At 46.2% G+C, this 18,521-nt stretch overlaps 1 long non-coding RNA gene and 1 pseudogene across 1 annotated transcript; both read right to left on the bottom strand.

The window, feature by feature from the left end:
• Positions 1–2,080: 2,080 nt before the first annotated feature.
• Positions 2,081–10,931, bottom strand: LOC121286150 (annotated as a pseudogene).
• Positions 10,932–15,103: 4,172 nt separating this feature from the next.
• On the bottom strand, positions 15,104–17,923 carry LOC121286501. The gene is made up of 3 exons (XR_005944942.1): positions 17,785–17,923; positions 16,386–16,447; positions 15,104–15,521 (listed from the first exon to the last, which is right to left on the bottom strand). It is a non-coding gene; the product is annotated as an uncharacterized LOC121286501 (long non-coding RNA).
• Positions 17,924–18,521: the final 598 nt, after the last annotated feature.

An 18,521-nucleotide genomic window follows, 5' to 3' on the forward strand; every position in this document is an offset into this window, starting at 1 on the left:
CAGTACTATTGCTGAAATATAGCTTCACCAGGTTGCCGCCTCATTTTTAGGTATGCCTGGTGCTGCTCCTGGCAATGCTCTCCTGCACTCTACACTGAACCAGGGTTGATCCCCTGGCTTGATGGTAATGGTAGGTTGGGGGATATGCCGGGCCGCGAGGTTACAGATTGTATTTGAGCACAATTCTGCTGTTTCTGATAGCCCATAGTGCCTCATGGATGCCCAGTCTTGAGTTGCTAAATCTGTTAGAAATCTATCCCATTTAGCACAGTGGCAGTGTACACAACACAGTTGGGTATCCTCTATGTGAAGGTGGAACTTCGTCTCCACAAAGACTCTGTGGTGGTCACTCCTACTGATACTGTCATGGACAGATGCATCTGCAGCTGGCAGATTGGTGAGAATGAGGTCGAGTATTTTTTTCCCTCTTGTTGGTTACTTCACCACTTGCCGCAGACCCAGTTTAACAGCTAAGTCCTTTAGGACTCGGCCAGCTTGGTCAGTGGTGGTGCTACAAGCCACTCTTGGTGATGGACATTGAAGTTCCCCCACCCAGAGTACATTCTGTGCCCTTGCCATCCTCACTGCTTCCTCCAAATGGTGTTCAACATGGAGGAGCACTGATTCATCAGCTGAGGGAGGGCGGTACGTGGTAATCAGCAGGAGGTTTCCTTGCCTATGTTTGACCTGATGCCATGAGACTTCATGGGGTCCGGAGTCAATGTTGAGGACCCCCAGGGCAACTCCTTCCCGATTGTCTTCCACTGTGCCGCCACCTCTGCTGGGCCTGTCCTGCCAGTGGGACATACCCAGGGATGGTGATGGTGGTGTCTGGGACATCATCTGTAAGGTATGATTCCTTGAGGATGACTAGGTTGCTTGACTAGTCTGTGAGACAGCTCTCCCAATTTTGGCGCTAGCCCCAGATGTTAGTAAGGAGGACTTTGCAGGGTCGACAGGCTGAATTTGCTGTTGTCGTTTCTGGTGCCTAAGTCGATGCCAGTTGGTCTGTCCGGTTTCAATCCTTTTTTGGAACTTTGTAGATGTTTGTTACAACTTAGTGGCTTGTAAGAAGGCATTTAAGAATCAACCGCATTGCTGTGGGCCAGGAGTCACATGTAGGCAAGACCAGGTAAGGACAGCAGATTTCCTTCCCTAAAGGGTATTAGTGAACCAGATGGATTTCTGCAACAATGGTATCATGGTCATCGTTAGACTTTTAATTCCAGATTTTTTTATCGAATTCAAGTTCCACCGTCTACCGTGGCGTGATTTGAACCTGGGTCCCCAGAGCATTACCCTGGGTCTCTGGATCACTAGTCCAGCAACAATATCACTACGCTATCACTTTCCCATCTAGCCTCATATCCCCTCTGGAGAATGCCTCTTCAGCCTTCAACATCTTGAGGCCACTCGCACAGATCAGCATGTGCCCCCACACACCCTGGGTTACCCTCCTTCCCCAGTACAGCCCTCGTCCTGCAGCCTCTTCCCATGCCTGAGGCCACTTCTCCCCCCTTTGCCAAGCAAGCCCTAGCCCTCAAAAAGCCACCCACATATGGATGATCTGGTAGGTAGAGATCTGCTGTGAGTCGCTCTAAAGGTGATGTGGTGCTGTCTGTGAAGCCTAGCGCCGATGACTGAGGGTGCTGACCAAAGCAAGGTAGGCAAACATACCTTGAAGTTGCGAGCAAAGTGCAGCTCGCCAGGTGCACATCGCGTATGTGCTGTTGTGAATCACATTGGCGTGTTTTCCTGCCGACGTGGGTGGACGATTCCAGCTGGCTGGCCTAATAATGATATGCAGATATCAATGAGGTTCCCGACGCCCGATGGCAGGAAACTTGAGTGGACGATTGCAAACTGGTTTCATGCTGTTGTGCAACCGATTGCGCCATATTGTCCGCTCACGCCACCAAACACTCCTGATGCTGGCGGGCATGGAAAATCCCTGCCTCAGAGTGGATGCTAGTTGTGCTATCCAACTGGGTGGGGTCTCCTAATGTCTCATTTGTACTGGGTGTCTTTTTTTTTTTGCTTTTGTCTTTTTCAATTGTAGAGCACTGTGATACAAATAATTTTAAATCCTTGGAGCCCTGAAAGCCATTCCTACTGAAGGCTGTGTGACCTACAGATTGGACAAGCTGCCAAAGTCCAGCAACTTCAGCATCTCCTTGGCATCTGAGTCCACCTCAATCATCTCCTGATCCAGAGAGGAAACCTCTGGGATATAGTTATCCCTCCTCTCCCGCTCTTCTTCCTGCAGTTTGATAGAGATGCCTTTCAAATGGCCCACGCTTCATTAAGTGTGTCACATATTTTGCAATTTCATTGCAAATTTTCTTGCTGGGGATGATGGCAATCTCCTCGCAGACGCTTTTGTTGGTATGGAAGTCATTGCCAAGGTGGGTGTAGTATTTCTCAATGATCAATCAGGCGAGTGATTGTCTTAGTCCTGACGCAACCCCATCTTGGATTGTGCAGCGTTACTAGTTGGTTCTTAATTAGACTGCTGGAGGCTGCACATTAAATGGCCCAGGATGTGTTTTATACATTTTTCTTTTGGTGGAGCCAAGTGGGAGTGCTCACCCTTCAGGGCCCACAAATCAAACCTCTTTCCGGCACTCTGTGAAGTGAGGCCGCATTCTGGGTTTTGCCTCCCCCATCATCATTTCCCAGGTATGGGAGCTGCCGGTTCTTTGCCTTTTGAAAACCGGTGAACGGGAACAGGGGTATGTTTGGTATGCGCAACTCACCACAGGCATGTTAATGAAATTCGAGTTACTATTGAATCTGCTTGCTGCGTCAAAAATATCCCTCTTCTGGTTCTTTTGTCAATTATTTTAAAGCTGTGGTTACCAACCCTCTGCTGTTTCTGTTTATCTTACTTTATCAAAACCCCTTAAAAAGCTGAACATCTCTATAACTTCTAAAGAAAACATTAATGCACTGATATCAAATGTTGCTGTAACTGTCCTTGGAAAGTTTGTTCTTTAAGCGTGTGTCAATATTTGCAGCTGGTCTGCTGGGACATGTCAATGTTGACAGAGGGGCCCCTGATAGAAACATACGCATGGGAATCTTGCTGGATTCTTTTACCCTCCTGGGTGCTTAATTTTTTTAAATTATTCATTCATGGGATGTGGTCTTTGCTGGCTGGTCTAGCATTTATTGCCCATTCCTATTTGCCCTTGAGAAGGTGGTGGTCAGCTGCCTTCTTGAGCCATTGCAGTCCATGTGCAGTCCATCCACAGTGCTGTTAGGAAGGGAGTTCCAGAATTTTGGCCCAGTGACAGTGAAGGACTGCTGATATAATTCGAAGTCAGGGTGGTGAGTGACTTGGATGGAACTTCCAGGTGGTGGTGTTCCCATCTATCTGCTGCCCTTGTCCTTCTAGATTGTAGTGGTCGTGGTTACCTGAATGCAATATTAATGTGTTTCACGTTGCCATGGGAAAGAGGGCAATGGAAGCCATTTTTGAGATTAGGTTACAGGCTACCCTAAAAATCAGTGAATGTCACAGACAAACAGCAGAAGTTCTGTCTGGGTCGGAGCTATCACAGCCAGATGCAGGAGGGAAATGGTCTCTAGTCAATGAATTGCAACCTGCAGTCATCTAATGATTCCAGCAGATTTGTTCTGGCATGGCCAGGGGGAGAAGAATCATTGGAACAGGTTTTACTACTCGTGGTAGATTTAGGACACTCCCCAAAAATGGATGAAAGTGCCTGGAGACTGTTACTCAAATTTACTAGCCGGTGAAATGGAAATGTGGGAACAACTGTGAACTGTTTGCTAAAAGGACTAATTCAGGAGAGAGTGCAAGGGGAGATAAGTGTACATGGGGAATGTCATTTGCTGTTGTTGAAAGTATAAGTTTTCCACAAAAAGAAACAGTGTTTAATGAGTAGTATTTTTAAGTCATTAGTTACAGTAAAAGTTTTAAAACGTGAACTTTTGTTGTGTCATTCTTTCAACTATCAATTGGAAGTTTGAATCTCTTTTTAAAAGTTAGCAGTCTCAATGGGAGATAGTAATAATTGTAAAAAGTCTGTCTGTGGAACCTTTCAAATAATAGGATATGCTGTCAAGGTGAGATGAATTAGGTAGGTGGCAGGAGATGTGCAACATAAATACCTGATTGGATGGGTTGGGCCAAATGGCCTGTTTCTGTGCTGTAAAGTTTTACGTAAAAATAATTAAAAGCCGAATAAATTCTAAAACTGAACCCAGATGAATTCTACTCCCCACGTCCTCCCCCGCCAATCACCCCCCCGACCCCTTCTCTCTCTCCCCCCCCCCCACTCCCTGACACCCCCCCCCCCCCCCCCCCCCCCCCACCACCACTTGCTCTTCCTGCCATCACTCCACAAAATCTGTCGCTGCAGGACAAGTTGAAGGTACTGTGGCTGAACTGATCAACCCAAATGACAATGATGACGAGGTCCTCAGGATCTCCTCTAAGGCTAAGTAGCGATAATACAACTGTGCCTCAATGCACAACAGATCATGCAAAAAAAAAGAGTGAACATGTCAGAATGACTGGCACCACACAAGCAGAATATAAATGCCTGCTCTCGTTAGAGCGTTGTTTCTGTGCCATTGAAAATATGCATTGAATATTTTAACCTGGTACAGCACATTATACATTGGACAATACTTCTTGGATATTTAATCTTCTTTTAATCTGCCCCTATTTGCTCTTAGTAAAGCTGCTACAGGCTGTTTAAACCAGTTTGATAAGCCAATCACTGAATTCTGTAAAATATTCTGGATCTGATAGTGATAGGGCTCAGTGTTATGCTCCTGGACAAGAGACAATGTCAGGAATGACCTGTGCAAACGTACAAAGCCAAGGTGTCTGCCTGTTTCAGGCAACAGGGCCTTTTAATATGGAGATTTGGATCCTGTGACATATAGAGGTTCCCAGTTGCAGTTCTTGGTTGGAGCCTGAGCCGTACTCACTCACCGGGTGGAATTCTCTGTAGATGAGACTAAGTGGAGTGGCCGGCGGTTTCAGCAGCGCCCACCCCGCTGATCAGAATGGCGGGAATACGTGCCCGATTCTACACTTGGAGCTTCATTAATTATGCAGAGGCACATGTCATTCTGAATCACCTGTCAGGAGTTGATTCATGCAGATGCTGTCAGCTGGCGGGTTCACATGTCAGGGCGCCATTTTTAAAGGCCAACCCAATACACAATATCACTCTCTCCAGCCCACCAGAGATGTCTGGCAGCCAGAAGAGGAAGGCCAAGAGCCTGAAGAACAAAGCAGCACCCCGCTTCACGCAGCAGGTCCTCCAGGCATTGATCAGAGGAGTGTAGGTGCACAGGCAAGTGCTCTATCCCAGGTATAGCTGCTGGAAGTTCAGCAGCTTCACCTCTTTGGCCTGGGAGGCCATTGCGGAGCAGGTCAGTGCTGCTGGCACCCGCGCCTGAAGTGCCACCCAGTGCAGGAAAAGGATGAATGATCTCATCCGCTCCATCAGGGTAAGTCATCCTTCAACACCCTCCAATATCAAATTGTCATCATGGCATCATGCACTCAAATGGCTACTCTCTTCAAGGGTCTCATGCAACCATTAGCAGGTGATACATATCAACACCCGTTCTATCACCAATACTTTCATATCACCACCATCCCATTTATCATGTTGCTCACACTCCATTCTCTGGCCCTTCTGAAGGGTGTTCACCACACACAGGGAACATGCATCTCACCCAACCTCTGCTCTATCCCTTCTCATCACATGCCTTTCTTTCTTTCTCATACAGGCCAAGCTGGTGCACAACAGGCTTGAGAGAACACAGGCATGGGAGGGACGACCGACATTATTGCCCTCACTGAGTTCTGAGTAGCCCTTTAACGGTGCTAATGAAGTCATTGGCTTTAAGTGGCTTTCATCGCAAGGAAGAATTCCTCCTTTCTTTCTAAGCAGATTCCTGTTCACTCCTGCAGCAACAAGAGATTAGAGGGTGACCCCAGAAAGGCCCCCATTGTGTTCACCCTTCCCTCTCACTGCCATTCCACCACCACCCCTCTGCTTTGCCCCCATCGTATTCGTTAATCTGACTGTCACTTCACCCCTCCCCTTCACGCCCCCGGCGGCATTCCATAGGGATCGTTCCCTCCAGGACACCCTGATCCACTCCTCCATCACCCCTACTCCTCAACCCCCACCTATGGCACCTCCCCATGCCCACGCAAAAGATGCAACACCTCCCCCTTCACTTCCTCTCTCCTCACCGTCCAAGGGCCCAAACACTCCTTTCAAGTGAAGCAGCATTTCACTTGCATTTCCCCCAACTTAGTCTACTGCATTTGTTGCCCCCAATGCGGTCTCCTCTACATTGGAGAGACCAAATGTAAACTGGACAACCGCTTTGCAGAACACCTGCGGTCTGTCCGCAAGAATGACCCAAACCTCCCTGTCGCTTGCCATTTTAACATTCCACCTTGCTCGTTTGCCCACATGTCTGTTCTTGCCTTGCTGCATTGTTCTAGTGAAGCCCAACGCAAACTGGAGGAACAGCACCTCATCTTCCGACTAGGCACTTTACAGCCTTCCGGACTGAATATTGAATTCAACAACTTTAGATCTTGAACTCCCTCCTCCATCCCCACCCCCCTTCTGTTTCTTCCCCCTTCTGTTTCTTCCCCCTTCCTTTTGTTTTTTCCAATAATTTATATAGATTTTTCTTTTCACACCTATATCCATTATTTTTAAATCTTTTATGCCCTGCTAGTCTTTCCACCCCACCCCCACTAGAGCTGTACCTTGAGTGCCCTACCATCCATTTTTAATTAGCACATTCTTTTAGATAATATCACCACCTTCAACACCTCAGTGTTCTTTTGTTCTTTTGTCTGTAACATCTTTTGATTATCTGCTCCTATCACTGCTTGCTTGTCCCTACAACCACACCACCCCCCCCACCCCACTTCTCTCCCACCCCCCCCCACCCCGCCCGCCAACCCCCCCCCCCACCCACCTTAATCCAGCTTATATTTCACCCCTCTCCTTATATTCACTTAGTTCTGTTGAAGGGTCTTGAGGACTCGAAACGTCAACTCTTTTCTTCTCCGCCGATGCTGCCAGATCTGCTGAGTTTTTCCAGGTACTTCTGTTTTTGTTTTGGAATGCACTGCCTGGAAGTGTGGTGGAGGCAGGTTGAAATGAAGCATTCAAGAAGACATTGGATGATTATTTAAATGGAAATAATGTGCAGGGTTATGGGAAAAACACAGGAGATTGGCACTAAGTTAAAATGCTCAGACAGCCTGTGCGGCAACGATGGGCCGAATGGCCTCCTTCTACTCCGTAACAATTCTGTGATTCTATGTCTGGCACCCTTGGGACCAAAACTGTGCCAGATTTCAGGTTGTCCCAGATTTTGGACATTGGACCTGTAATCAGACCCGGACATCAGACCAGCAAATTGCATGTCTGCTGGGTATCCTCATGCAGCTTGGTGAAGAGTATTTTAATTTCAGGCCACTGTGGCTCTCAGATAGGTGTTGGAAGAAAGAAAGAGGTGGCCTGGAAATGGCGATCAGTGACCAGGAAGGAGAAGGTAGTGAGCAGAAATGGGGGTGACCATTGGCCAATAGCAGTCCATATTCTAAATGCACTCCTTCATGTTCTGGCTTTGTATTCAGGCAAGTATTTTTAACTTTTTCTGGTGGAGGCTGGTATGGTTCCTTTAAAGACTTTGCTTAAGCTGTGTGTTGTCCTTGGCGGCTGCATTCAGGGCAAACCAATTGCAAAGAGGGAGGGCAGAGCATAAAATAGGCATTGGGCCTCTTATTGGTAGATGCAAAGACACTAATATCTCTTTGAGGAACTGGGTGCCTCTTTTGAGGATGATGTCTGCCTCAGAATGTGCATGCACTGCCTGCCACATTGGACACCTGCAAATTGGGCAGGCCATCACCAATTCCTTTCATTGCAAGGAAGAATTCCTCCTTTCTTTCTAAGCAGATTCCTGTTCACTCCTGCAGCAACAAGAGATTAGAGGGTGACCCCAGAAAGGCCCCCATCGTGTTCACCCTTCCCTCTCACTGCCATTCCACCACCACCCCTCCCCTTTGCCCCCATCGTATTTGTTAACCTGACTGTCACTTCACCCCTCCCCTTCACCCCCCCGGCGGCATTCCATAGGGATCATTCCCTCCAGGACCTGAATATCAAAAATGTTTGGTTTTTGGACAATTCTGGTTTTTAGACACAGAGATAAAAACAAAAAAACTGCGGATGCTGGAAATCCAAAACAAAAACAGAATTACCTGGAAAAACTTAGCAGGTCTGGCAGCATCGGCGGAGAAGAAAAGAGTTGACGTTTCGAGTCCTCATGACCCTTCAACAGAAGGTTCATGAGGACTCGAAACGTCAACTCTTTTCTTCTCCGCCGATGCTGCCAGACCTGCTGAGTTTTTCCAGGTAATTCTGTTTTTGTTCCAGTTTTTAGACAGCTGGTTTGGATAATGTACCTGTATTATATGGTATATCTAACATAGTGGGCAGGATTTTCCCCCAATTGGGGGCAAAGTTGAAGGGCGGGCGCACACGGGCACTTCCGATTGACGCCCCTGATTGGGGGCATGGCGCCATTTTACGTGGGCGGGCCAGTTAAGGCCTGCCCAGCGTGACGTCCACACAGAAGCACTATGCGCTCCCTGTGTGGGCTGGGGTGGGGGGGGTACTCCCAAAATATCGAGAGTGCGCTCTTTCATGCATGAGCACTAAAGAACGCACTCATCTCCCTGAGGCTAAGTGATGCCTCAGGGAGATCGGCTCTAAATGTAAAAAAGCTAAAATTAGAATAATAAAATTTCCCTAACATGTCCCCTCATGTGACACTGTCACATGAGTCGGCACATGTCCATAATTTTTACAAAAGCTTTATTAAAATTTTTTGAAACCTACATGAAACCTCATCCCGCCCGTGGATGAGGTTTCATGCTTTATCTCATTCCTGCCGAGGGTCCTTAAGGTTGGACAGGCAGGTCCACTAATTAGTTTAATTACTCTGTCAATGGTCTCAATTGGCTGTTGACAGGTCGGCGGGCGCACAGCTGATTTTGCTGCGCCTCCACCTACCAGCAAGTTTAAATGGGGCGTGGTGACTTCGGGAGTTCCCTCTGATGTCACCACGCCTCATTTTACACATTGGCGAATGGGCCCCACCCCCTGGCTTGCCGACAGGAAAATCCTGCCCAGTAAAACACCCCAAGGTACATCACAGAAACATTATAAACAAAATTTGGCACCAACCCAACTAAGAAAATATTAGGTTAGATGATCAAAAGCTTGGGTCAAAGAGGTAGGTCTAAAGGAGCTTCTTAAAAGGAGGAAAGAGAGGTGGAGTGGTTTAGGCAGGGAATTCCAAAACTTTAGGGCCTAGACAGTTGAAGGCACAACTGTCAATAGTGGAGTGATAAAAACTGGGAATGTTCAAGAGAATTAGCAGAGCACAGATCTCTCAGAGAATTGAGGGGCTGGAGGAGATTACAGAGACGGGGAGGGGGCAAAACCAAGAGAGATTTGAAAACAACGATGAGAATTTTTAAATCAAGGCATTGCTTAACCAGGAGCCAATGTAGGTCAGCAAGTACAGGACGAGACTAGTGGGGGTTAGGACATGGGCAGCAGAATTTTGAATGTTAAGTTTACAGAGGGTAGAATGTGGGAGGCTAGCCAGGAATACATTGTATAGTCAAGTCTAGACGTAATAAAGGCGCGTATAAGGATTTCAGCAAAGAATGAGTTGAGTCATGGGAAGAGCTGGACGATGTTACGTAGTGGAGATAAGCTTTCTTTGTAATGGTGTGGGCATGTGGTCGTAAACTCATCTTGGGGTCAAATATAACAAAAAGGTATTGGCAGTGGGAGGGATAGAATCAGTGGCTAGGGAATGGAATCTGTAGCAGGAAACTACTTAAAAGAAACTTTCAGTCCATCCAGTATTGGATGAACAGGGGAGAGAGCTCATCCTGAGTGAGACACAGCCAGAGTGGGTATTGGCAATTTGGTGCACAGTGGGAATTCAGTGCATAGGGGACGAGGTGCTCTTTGCATTTTTTCCTTGCTATTCAACTTCATAAATCTTCAGAGCGTGGTCTTGCCCTGCTGTAACAGTAGAGGCTACAAAGGAAAGGAATGACTGGTAAGTAGTGGGTAAGGTTGGGTAAGTATTTACTACTTTAATCGCTTATAGTTTAAGGTATTTTTGTGGTTTATAGTTTGTATATTCTATATTAATGAGGATCAAGAAAGAAGGGCCCTAGAGTAATTGATTTTAAAAGGTTTAATTTAAATGGATAAGTCATGGCAGGAGCGCTGAAAGCCGTGGTGTGCTCCTCATGCTCCATGTGGGAAGCTGGGGACATTTCCAGTGCCCGGGACCAGCACGTGTGCAGGAAGTGTGTCCAGCTGCAGTTCCCGGAAGCTCAGGTTTCAGAGCTGGAACGGTGGCTGGGGACACTGTGGAGCATCCGTGAGTCTAAGAGCATCATGGATAGCACATTTAGAGAGGTAGCCACACCGCAGATGAAGGGGCTTGAGAAAGGAAAGGAATGGGTGACCACCAGGCAGTCCAAGAGAAACAGGCAGGTAGTTCAGGAGTCCCCTGGGGTCCTGCTTGCAAATCAGTATTCCATTTTGGAGGCTGATGAGGGCGCTGGTTCCTCCAGGAGTGCAGACAGAGCCAAGCTTCTGTCGCCACAAACAGCCTGTCTGTACAGGAGGGGAGGAAGAGCAATAGTAATAGGGGATTCTATAGTCAGGGGAACAGATAGGCACTACTGTGGCCGTCAACGTGACTCCAGGATGGTGTGTTGCCTCCCTGGTGCCGGGGTCCGGGATGTCATTGAACGGCTGTAGGGTATCCTGAAAGGGGAAGGTGAAAAGGCAGAGGTCATAGTACATGTTGGTACCAATGACATAGGTTGAAAGAGGGATGAAGTCTTGCATCAAGAATTTGGGGAGTTAGGCAGTCGACTAAAAAGCAAGACCTCTTGGCTTGTAATCTCTGGATTACTCCTAGTGCCCCATGCTAGCGAACTCAGAAATAGGAGAATAGCGCAGATGAATACGTGTCTTAAGAGTTTGTGCAGGAGGGAGGGACCATTTCTGGGGAAGGTGGGACCTGTACAAATGGGACGGTCTACATCTGAACCAGAGCGGGTCTAACATCCTTGCGGGTGGAAACAGAATTACCTGGAAAAACTCAGCAGGTCTGGCAGCATCGGCGGAGAAGAAAAGAGTTGACGTTTCGAGTCCTCATGACCCTTCAACAGAACTAGGTGAATCCAAGGAGAGGGGTGAAATATAAGCTGGTTTAAGGTGGGGGGATGGGGGGGTGGGGGGGGCCTTCATCTTGGGTCTTGTGATATCTCTGCGGGTGGTCTCTGTGAAACGATTCTTTGACTATTGGTCTCCGAAGATCTGTAAAAGATCCAATGTCAGAGAGATCGTCAATCTCGAAGTAAGCTAGGCGAAGGATTTGTATTTATTCCACCCCCCCCCACCTTAAACCAGCTTATATTTCACCCCTCTCCTTGGATTCACCTAGTTCTGTTTAAGGGTCATGAGGACTCGAAACGTCAACTCTTTTCTTCTCCGCCGCTGCTGCCAGACCTGCTGAGTTTTTCCAGGTAATTCTGTTTTTGTTTTGGATTTCCAGCATCCGCAGTTTTTTGTTTTTATCCTTGAGGGTGGGTTTGCTAGTGCTGTTGGGAGGAGTTTAAACTAATTCAACAGGGGAAGGGGACACAGAATGTTAGCAGAATAGGAACACATCATAATACAGTAAAACAATCAAGTCAGAGGGAGTACAGCTGCATTAAGTTTCAAGGGAGTAAAGCAAGGCTGGATGGCCTCTACTTTAATGCCAGGAGTATTACAGGTAAAACGGATGAGTTAAGGGTGAGGATTGACATGTGGAATTGTGATATAGTAGCCATCACTGAGATGTAGTTGAGGGAAGGGCGGGATTGGCAGCTCAACATTCCGGGATATAGAATCTTCAGGCGAGACAGGGGAAGGGGTAAAAGAGGAGGAGGCATTGCATTATTAGTTAAGGAGTCAGTTACTGCAGAAAGGAGAGATGATATCTTGGAGGGGGCATTGAATGAAGCTTTGTGGGTAGAGCTTAGGAATAAAAAAGGGGCAGCCACATTGTTAGGTGTTTATTATGGACCCCCAGATAGTCAGTGGGAAATTGAGGAGCAAATATGTGCATAATTTGCGGAGGTCTGTAAAAACAATAACAATAGGATAATTATATTAGCTAATTTCAACTTTCCCAACATTAATTGGGATAGACATAGTGTTAAGTGCTTGGATGGAGTGGATTTCTTGAAATGTGTACAGGAGAACTTTTTAGGTCAATATGCAGAGGGTCCAACAAGGGATGGTGCAGTGCTGGACCTAATTCTGGGGAATGAAACCGGACAGGTGGCTAAGGTGGTGGTGGGTGAGCATTTTAGCAATAGCGACCACAACATGGTACAGTTTAAGTTTGTTATGGACAAAGAAATCGACAAGTTGCAAAAAATGTTTTGGATTGGGGGAGAGTGGATTTTAGTAAAATAAGGCAGGATCTGGCCAAGGTAGACTGGGAACAGCTACTTGTGGGGAAATCTACAGAGGAGCAGTGGTGAAGGCATTCAAAAAGGAAGTGGGGAGGGTACAGGCTCAGCATGTTCCCTCTAGGGTGATAGGAAGGAGTAATAAGCCCAGAGAACCATGGGTGACCAGAGATATTCAGGTTACGATAAGAAGGAAAAGAGAGGCTTTTAGCAGGTACAAGGGAAACAAATCAGCAGAGGTATTAGTGGAGTACAGAAAGTGCAGGGTGGAGCTTAAGAAAGCAATTAGGAGAGCAAAGAGGGGATATGAGAAAGCTCTGGCTGGTAAAAGCAGGAAAAATCCCAAGAAATTCTATAAGTATATCAATGGGAAGAGGATACCCAGGGAAAGAGTAGGGCCCATAAGGGACCAAGGGGGCAATCTATGGGTGGAGCCAGAGGACATCGCTAGTGTGTTGAATGAATACTTCACATCCGTCTTCACCCAAGAGAAGGAGAATGAAGGTATCGAACTCGGGGAGAGAGATTGCAAGGTTCTTAAGCAAATTGTTATAGGGAGTGACAAGGTATTGGCAGGCTTAAAAGTGGACAAATCTCTAGGTCCGGATGATTGTGTCCCAGACTGCTGAAGGAGGAAAGGGAGATCGCAGGGGCTCTGACCCAAATTTTTAATTCCTCTCTGGCCGCGGGGGAGGTGCCAGAGGATTGGAGAACAGCTAATGTGGTTCTGCTATTTCAGGGTTGTAGAGATAAACCAGGGAATTACAGGCCAGTGAGTCTCACGTCAGTAGTAGGGAAACTATTGGAGAAAATTCTGAAGGAGAGAATCTATCTCCACTTGGAGTGGCAAGGTTTGATCGGGGATAGTCACCATGACTTTGTCAGAGGGAGGTCATGCCTAACAAATTTGATTTAATTTTTTGAGGTGACCAGGTGTGTAGATGAGGTTAGTGCAGTTGATGTAGTTTATATGGATTTTAGTAAAGCCTTTGACAAGGTCCCACATGAGAGACTTATAAAGAAGGCAAATGCACATGGGATACAGGGTAATTTGATAAGGTGGATTCAAAATGGGTTTAGTTGTAGGAGACAGTGGATGATGACAGAAGGATACATTAGTGACTTTTGATTGAAGTAATTTCTTCATATCTCAATCCTAAATGTCGGTCCCTTATCCTGAGTATGTGCCCGTGTTTTAAGATTCCCCAACCAACAGAAACAATCTCTCAGCGTCCACCCCATCAAGCCCCTTCAGAATTTTTGCAGGTTTCAATGAGATCACCTTTCTTCTAAACTCCAGAGAATACAGGCCCAATTTACTTAACCTCATATCATAAGATATTGGTCCCAGGGACCAATTTAGTGAACTTTTGCTGTACTGCCTCCAATGCAAGTTTATCCTTTCTTAAATGCAGAGACAAAACTGCATACAATATTCCAATTGTGGTCTCACCAAAATCTTATATGATTGTAGTAAGACTACTTTATTCCTGTACTCCAATCCCATTGCAGTAAAGGCCAACATCCTCCATGAAATTACATCCTCAAAACATTCTGGTAAATTTATCAAACAGAATTTCCCTTTCTTAAAACCATGTTGACTTGTTCCAATCATACTATATTTTTCTAAGTGCATTGCTTTCTATATTGATGCATATTGTGAAGGAGGGGAAAACACTGGTCAGGACTTTAACAGGGCAGTGATGACCCTGCCCACCAGTGAAAAAGTCAGAATAAGCCTCTGCCAGCCTTGGAAATTTTACTTTTGAGGAGTCATGCCTTCTAAGGTAGGACACCCCTCCAAGTACTGCCAACCAATCAGAAGACCTGCAACATTTCAGTCCTAGCAGTAGCCACTGCTGGGACTGGAGCAGCAGATTCAAAGCCCAATGTGCAGATAAGTGAGATCAGGATTCTTGCTACTGGGGCAGGGGGGTGAAAAAAAAAGTGGGTGCACCCTGTTGGCCACAGGATACCCAATTTGGAAACCCCCTCCAATCTGAACCCACAAGGAAGCTGCCATGTTTTCCTGGATGACCTCAGTAAAAAACCAACTGCAGGAAAAGGCCCTTAAATGGTCAGAGTCTCAATCAGCCCAAGGACGAGCAGATCACCCACAACTAAAAATGCCAGTAGCAAGTAATGGCAGCAGCACACCCCTCCCCGCTCAACTCTATGCCTTCGCCCTGCTCTGGGGTGGGAGAAGATACAAGCCATTCCTTCCTTTTATACCTTACACAGCACCAATTGATATACTAAACAATAGCCATGTTACCAGACTACAGTAGATTCGAAGGAATCAATTCTCCTTTGGAGATGGGTGGTGCTGGACAGAAGGTACTCTCGAAAGGTTGTCAGGTAGGGAAATCCTGAATTTTGGGCCAGTGACTATGAAGGAAGGAGCAACTATATATCCAAGTTGGGATGGTGCAAGACTCAAGGAGCTGAAGACTGCAGGAAATTTGTAATTTTGATTAATGTACATCACCAAACACAAGACATTGGTTATTCATTGTTTTGCTCTTTTTATTGGGAGTTTCATGCTGACAGAAATTATGCGTACAGCCTTATAAAGAAAGATGAGGCATTTGACTTTACCGGTTGGGGCCTCTCATCCCACCGAACCAAGCAACGCAGACAACTTGAGCGAAAAAAAAAAACTAAAAAAACAAGCTAAAATAAAAAAAAAGTGTCATGGTTGTTTTGGTTGCTTTTGGTTGTGCGGTTATTTGTTTCGTTGTTGAGAGATCTTCCGGTCTACTGTTGAGGCTGACCAATCAGACAACTTCCCATTGTCTTCAACTGCCCAGCCTCAACACCAACTCTCCAGATGTATCCGATCTACATCATCTCCGACGTTTCCATTCTGCACACTAGCATCAAAGATACTAATGTTTCCTGCCGCTGGAAGCAGGACTATCTTTTCCTGCCAAGACAGAAAATAAAGAGTGCATTAAACTCACTCCTACGCAGACCCAGACCAGGGTATCTGCCTCATTGAGTTGACTATTTATTCTGAGGCCAGGTTCTGCAACCTCCAAGCCTCAAGATCCAATTATCCATTCACCACATCTACTCTGGCCTGCTTCTCTTCCCCGGGCAAGACACCATTGTCCCCTCTGGTGGTGTTGTCTGCTCAAATTTGTACTTACGGCAAAAATCTCTAACCTTGATACTAAATAATCCCAGTAGTCTCCAATCTAATTCCCAGTCAGATAGCTCTACACCATTAGGAAATTTGCCTGACCTTTGATAGGTTATCTCACATCCACTTGTCAACCAAATCTTGCCTGCCTCCAGGTAACAATCTAAACCACCACTTGCCTCCTGCACCCAGACCCGTACGAAGCTACACAGAATAATGGAATATGGTGAGAGTTGTGCAACACAAGGAACATACACCCTTTAGCAATTGAGATAGTTATACACTTACCCAAGACATGCAACTCATCACTAATAAGTTACATTGTGCTGTTTTACTATAAACATCCCAATGTCTTATGATACAAGCATCTTCTGAATTTTTGGCTGTTTCTGAACTCACTCTCAGCTCATCCTGCTATCTTCAAAGATTTGCATATGCAAACCCCCAGGTCCAGATTCCTGAACCTCCCCCTAGAATTGTGGCATTTAATTTACATCATCTCTCATTATTTTTATCAAAATTAATCACACCTAGAAACTTCTACCAAACAGGAAAGATTGAATTGGCTGAAACTTTCCCACAAATCTTCAGTATAAAATATTATTTGCACCAGAGACCCAGCTAGGCTACAAATGAAGTACTCACCATAGAACTACTAAAAGGTTAACTACTGCAAGCAAGTTCATCTGGGTCACCAACTGGCATCCCTGGGAAAAGGGAACATATAAGAACTGGTAAGTAATATGCATTTATATAGCATCTTTCACATCAGGATATCTATCCCAAAGCACTTTACAGTCATTTGCAGTCAAACCACCCACTCGTACCCCCACAATTGCCCTCCTTGTGACCCCAAGCCTTCCCTGCTTTGGGACCACTGGACACGGTTTTCTCTGGTTCCCGGGACTTGGTCGCAGGCAGCTCCATGTAGTGCCTGTTCCGGCCACTGCAGCGCTGTTGCTGGAGGGACGGGAGGAGCCTCCTTCCTTGGAGAGCTGCGCCAGAGTGAGGGACGAAAGTGCTCAAAATGGTAGCCGGGATGTGTTCTCTGCCAGCGCCATCTGGAAACTTCAGGCCCGGGAGATCAGAACGCTGCCTACTGAGCTGTGCAGGCACACGGGATTAAAAAAAAACTGACAAATGTACAGCCTCATGGTGCCTGTGGAATGTTTTTGAGACAAAACTGCACCCCACTATAATTTCATTTGGTAGCTGGGGCTCCTCCAGTGGTTTAATGTTAAGGTGCCAAACCCGCCAACTGAGCCCCAGCGCCAGGCCCTGCCCCTGCCCCGTGGGCGCTGCCAAGCGGGAGGTCAGGAGAAACTCCGCAGAATTTCAGGTCAATCATTTACTTGTTGACAACGTTGCCCCAGCAATCGCCCCAGTTCAGTTTTCACTCACTAAAATGACGCAGAAGCAACTAACAACAACGCTGTCGTAAACCTTTAGCAACACGAAGATGCAAGAGAAAAAAGACAAGAGAGAGGCGACATAGAGAGAGGAACACAGGCTCCGGACAAACGGTGTAAACGTCCATTTAGATCATCCTTCTGGGATTTCTGTCGAAGTTGGGGATCGGAAAAGAAAAAAAAAACTATAGAGATAAAAAGAAAAAAAACTGCAGATGCTGGAAATCCAAAACAAAAACAAAAACAAATACCTGGAAAAACTCGGCAGGTCTGGTAGCATCGGCGGAGAACAGCACGGTTGACGTTTCCAGTCCTCATAACCCTTCAACAGAACTAAGTAAAAATAGGAAAGTAAACACCCCCCCCTCCCTAAACCAGCTTATATTTCACCCCTTTCCTATTTTTATTTAGTTCTGTTGAAGGGTCATGAGGACTCGAAACGTCAACTGTGCTCTTCTCTGCCAATGCTGCCAGACCTGCTGAGTTTTTCCAGGTATTTATGTTTTTGTTGTGAAAAAAAAACTACCCTGTCGAAACTACAAGAAAAATAAAAGAGACTGAGAAATAAAATGCTGACAGAGAGAGTGTATCCGGGAAGCTCCTGTAAAAATGGCCCAGTTGATCAGCGTTCTTACCTCAGAAAGATGAGAAAATGGTGGGAATCATCCCCCCTCAAAGGGGAGACGCCCTCAGTGGAAAAGGACAAACAACCTAAACAGCAGCTTCTTATACTCCACTCTCACCCAATCACCGGGAGCTGGCAACTCCCAGTTTAATCTGCACTTCCTGAGTTGCTCAATGAGCTGACATCTGCTGATGTGACATAAAGTGGAACAACAGCAAACAAATCCCCTTAATGTGGTAAAATGTACCAATTCGCTTTACAGGAGCGGAGATCTTTATAGGGGGAATTCCACAGTTTTTAAAAATTCTTTCATGGGCTGTAAGCATGACTGGCAAGGGAATCATTTGTTGCCTATTCCTAATTGCCCTTCAGAAGGTGGCGGTGCACGGCTTAGGGTCTCAGCAACCAAAGACACAGCAGCCAATGGGGGATGAAATGTGGGGACACGAGACCAGAACTGGAGAAGTGCAGAAATCAAGGAGGGTTGTGGAGCTGGAGGAGATTACAGAGATAGGATAGGAGTAAGGCCATGGACAAACAGTATATCAGTGCTTTTAAGCCTCTTACTAATATTTTCTAGCATTAACCTGTGGAGAAATTGAGGTTATTTTAACTTTAGCCATACCTTTCCCACCACCACTACCCCTTTATCCCCACAAACCTGGTGAGAAGCTAATGCAATCCAATTGGCTGGTATTTTTACACCACCCACTTTAATTAAAATAAAATTGAACATGGTGTAAGACG

This window comes from Carcharodon carcharias, chromosome 13 (assembly GCF_017639515.1).
Source record: "Carcharodon carcharias isolate sCarCar2 chromosome 13, sCarCar2.pri, whole genome shotgun sequence".
NCBI classification, from domain to species: Eukaryota; Metazoa; Chordata; class Chondrichthyes; order Lamniformes; family Lamnidae; genus Carcharodon; species Carcharodon carcharias.